General features: G+C 30.9%; 1 long non-coding RNA gene across 1 annotated transcript; it reads left to right on the plus strand.

Annotated features, from left to right (window-relative positions):
- Nucleotides 1-1537: 1537 nt before the first annotated feature.
- LOC112683603 lies at nt 1538-4577 on the plus strand. Its single transcript, XR_003148601.1, has 3 exons — nt 1538-1874; nt 3306-3497; nt 3927-4577. It is a non-coding gene; the product is annotated as an uncharacterized LOC112683603 (long non-coding RNA).
- Nucleotides 4578-4960: the final 383 nt, after the last annotated feature.

Here is a 4960-nt window from a genome sequence, read left to right on the forward strand (position 1 = left end):
AATATTTATATAATGCGTCACTCGTCAGATAATCAAACTTAGACATAACGTACCAACATAAAAGTACTCTCAGTATTCATCACTAGACGTTGCTCGATTGCACTGAATCCCATTGTTCACAAAACAATTATCCTTACAGTGGACGAAATGTCGATCAGATATTTATTTCCTCATCGCACTAACGTATTATTGTCGTATCCAGAGACGGAATGGGCGTTGGGAAAAATCCCGGTGGTCTTGAAGCTAAACGGTCATTAAGTGAGATGGAAAAAATTACAAATAAAAATGTAAAACGTGGGCGATTTGAATATTACATTTATTCATACACGAAGACCGCTTGTTTCAAAATATATTGATTATACGATTCATTTATTACTCATGATATCCATAAGACCATTCGTCACCAGCATCAGTTCGCTGAAGACACGTTTACACGTTACGTGCGTACGCGCATATCGCGTTTGTACATTTTTATTCGTCCAACAATAAATTATAATTCTTGTAAGTTATAGTTGGGTAAAATTTCCATTATTTTATCAACAGACAATTGTTAGGCAATAAAATAGATTAAACAGCCGAGTATTTCATACGTTTCAAAATTATTATTATCTTCCAAACGCATTATTTATAATTTTTTTTATGTTTATTTTTTCACAAACCGAATGATTGGATAAAATAAAGTACTGATAAGAAGAGAGAAAATAGTAAATATTGATTGAATGTCATCTGAAAGAAAATGAGTAATAATGTACTCAATTTACTATTCAAAATGTACTTTACGATCAAATTTATTCGTTGGGCAATGCACAGTTTGTAAATATTTAAAAATAAAATTATTACTACACAAGTAACACTTTCTTACATTAATTACTGATACTGAAAAAACACCAAATTATATAAATTGTATTGATTGTTCACCCGAAACCAATTATAATTCCCATGGTAAATATCCCATAAAATACATTTTTATACATTATATATTTATGCATAATTATTGTTGCATAATTTATATTGGATAGTTTACATAAAATGTTGCTATTAGTCACCGAGGAAATTAACAAGTGCAATAAATAATTATGTTTGAATTGTTATCTTCGAGAGTTGTTTTTTCTCAACGACCGGTGTTGACGTTTTAAAGTTTGTTCAATATTGTTTTCGTCGAAAGTAAAAAACATCGAAACTACGATGTACGGTTTAATGGACTATGAGCCCGATAATAATGTATATAATTCTTGTTTTCACGATTACAGAGCACAATATTATGTTGTTTGGAACATATTGTTGTTTTGTATCGGTGCCGAGTCTCCTTCCGCGCAGCGAAAGATCAATAGCAAAAAAATCCTTTTAGTTTTTCTTAAACCGGTGCATTTTACGTCACATAGATTTTACGCCGAGAAAGCGTATAAATAAGCGAGTTAGTTATATTTTGCGGGATCGGGTGTACGAGTTTCACGTAATAGTATACTATTATTAATATTATCATTATAATTATTATTATTTTTATTATTATTATTGTTATTACCATTACTATAAACGTGCGCATAATAAAATGATGCGAGAGCGCTGCACGTATATCATACCATAAGACGCACATACAGCACATACACGATGGGGAATAAATGTTGCCCGGCCATCTCGGAGTATGCGGTGAAAAATCGTTTTACCGTCGGAAAATGTTATAATCGCCAACGTCAAGAGGAGAATAATTTTTCAGTGTTATAATGCTGAAACCGGCTACGTAATACTACCGTATACGTCATCGAAGAAATTATTCTTCGACGAGGGAAGAGAATTCGATCGGTGGCGTGCGTGGCGTTATCTGGAACGCAATAGTCGGGAAATATCTTATCGATGGCATATAGCGCACGAATGTTGTAAGTAATGTTTTTGTAATTCCATGGGGAAAACATTTTCAAGTTTGTCCTACCGTAAGAACCCGTACGAAAAAAACAATCGAATTTGCCCTACTGCGGTGTAAATATGTACTCTCCGTGCACAACATTTGTACAAAATTAGTGTACAGTTTTGATGGCTAAAAAAAAAACTGTATAAACAACTAATAATTAGTTAGAATTATTCTACAAATATTTGTCACGTTGGGCATGTAGTATGTGAGCTAAACGATATTATCGATATGATCGTGTGATATCGCTATTCGAAAGAAATCGATGGTTCACATAATGTACAATGTATATATTGTAAATTCTAAGGATATGATATGATAGATGCATTGACATTAATTTTAATAACATTTTTTTGAAAAGCGTTAAATCATATTGTACTATTTTATTATACAACTTGAAGTTATATTATATTGTTGTTGTTGCAATCGTTGTATTTACCTTTTTTTTTTAAAAAAAAAAAAAGTTTCATATATATATATATATATATAATATATTTTTAATACCTGTTTTTGTCATCAAAGTAGGTACATGCAACTCTTTTCGTACGCCTCTGCGTTTATGAAATTATTTTGTTTTAATATTCAAAAGGAACCCTGAGGTAATTAAGATGGAAGAAAGGTTTGAAAACATGACATGCGTCCATGACAAATGTGTAGGTATAAATAATCGATTTTTCGAGACGCAACTAGGTTATAAAAAAAAAAAAAAAAGACGACCGGGATATAAGTGGGCTATGATGTATTATTGACCTTTTTGATCCGGACGCTATTACCAATTAAATGAACTTGGCGACGCAAGTAGTAAGCACCTTCAGCGGGCGTCAGAAGAAATGGAAAAATGTAATCCATCACGTCAGATACTGTAGATAAATTTTGGTACTATCGGAATATATGTACTGTAAAATCCAAGTTAGGATTTGATTGAACTTTTTACAAACTTAAAATTACATTGAAATAGATTGGTATGAAAAACGTACAAATTTGCAAATCAATTAAGCATAAAAACTTTAAAAACCATCGGATCCGTGATTCCCGTACGATTAGGTACATAATAAAAAATACCACTCATTTGTTGATAATTATTTATTAAAATAATTGTTTCTTACTATAGACAATAATTAAAACACTGTACGCAAGTAGTTATATACGTATTATACTTGTAAACAAAAGTGTATTCTAAACAAAATAATTATTTCAAATCCGAAAATAAACAAATTATATATAAATTACGTGAATGGAGACGTTCATATTTGATTCGTCGTAAAACTATGAAACACATTTTTGTTTTAAATACGGTTGAATTAAACAAATATATGTGAAAAAAAATAATTAAAAATCTAATCAAGCAAGTAAAGGTATATAAATTGAAATTTTATTTTTTATTTGTTGTATATCATTATAGTATTGCCAATGAAGTTTGAGTGTTCCGTGTGACAAGAAACATTTCATGCGAATAGACTTTACACGTGGTGTGTAGTACCGCATTCAGAATATTATAACGAATTATCGGATATTACTTGATGGACTATGGAACATAATAACATTGCTAGCCAATTGTTCGACACCTATAAGATTCATTGCGAATCGGACATAAGTAAGAATATACAATCAAATAATTATAACAAAGCGCTTTTGTAATGTTTTATAATACAATAAGTTATAAATATAGTATGCGCGATACAGCTTACAACCGCGGTAAAATAATATTGCAGTCAGGGGCGGACTCGGTGGAAGGGGGGCAGGTCGGTTGACCCACAATTTTTTTTCTCATTATTATCTGGTCCTTATTTTGATCTCTTATCGTAATTTAAACGATCTTAAATGTTTTAATAAAAAAAAAAAAAAAAAATTGTATGCAAGTACATCGTTCAAATGGTACAATCAAAAGTTATTGTTAAATTAGCAACATTCGGAACGCAATAAATAAAATCAACGTTTAATAATGAACCACTTATTAATAACAACAATATAGTAATACACTTTTGTTATCGTGAAAAGTGATTTGTATTATGTATCAATATAGGAAACAAATAAAGTAAATCGTTATCTGCGAGGAAATTTGTAACACAATGAACATAGATGGTTACACAACACGGCCTCTTCCGAGTTAGGCTGACCCACAGCAATAAAATCCTAGGTGTAAGCCACCGACTTTGGTACAAAAAACCGGCATTCAAATCAAACGGATTGACGGAGAGAAAAAAAAAAAATACGGTGTTGGGTAATTTTTTAAAATGCACATATCTTCGACGTGGTTTCGGTGCCGCTTGAACATCGTTACATAACGCTCGATTGCGCGGCGAGTGTTTTGCAAGACGAAACCGACAAGCGTACAACAGATAATAATAGTAATAATAATAATAATAATAATAATAATAATAGCATAAGCAATTCGAACAATAGGCTCGAACCATAACGTGTATTAAAATGCGATATTATGTATTAAAATGCGATATTATGTATTAAAATGAACTCTTCGACGCATACGCGTGTACACAAGACACACGTAAGTTGACCGACAACGATTTGTTTATTGACGACGATGACTTAATAAATATAATATTGTTCGTGTAAATACAACGTCTATCGTGTGAGCGCGTTCGTGTTTCTTTACCGATCACACGCGTGCACCAGGGGTGGATCCAGACCAAGATAACGTAGGGGGGGGGCGATTTATAACGGATACACATGATATAGATATTTATATAGATAAAATTAAAAATATTAATTTTGTTTTAGGTTATTTATTTAAATAAAAATGTCTTAAAAAAAAATTATATAGTAGTAACAATAATAATAATTTTTTTTATTTACACTAATATGTGTCATAACAATAGTGTTTATAATTACAAATTTGTTGATTATGGAGGTACCCAACGATTTTTACGTTGGTCGTTATCAGTTATCACTAGGGAACGGATTTATATGTAATAAAAATACAGAAATATGTACAAATATATGTAAGTATAATTTATAAAATATGTGCTAAAAACATCCAAATATGTGGGGAAAAAAATTTAAAAAAAAAGTGATTATTATTATTAAATTATCAAAAAG

Source organism: Sipha flava, unplaced genomic scaffold, assembly GCF_003268045.1.
Source record: "Sipha flava isolate LNK unplaced genomic scaffold, YSA_version1 230_pilon_pilon, whole genome shotgun sequence".
In the NCBI taxonomy this organism is placed as follows: domain Eukaryota; kingdom Metazoa; phylum Arthropoda; class Insecta; order Hemiptera; family Aphididae; genus Sipha; species Sipha flava.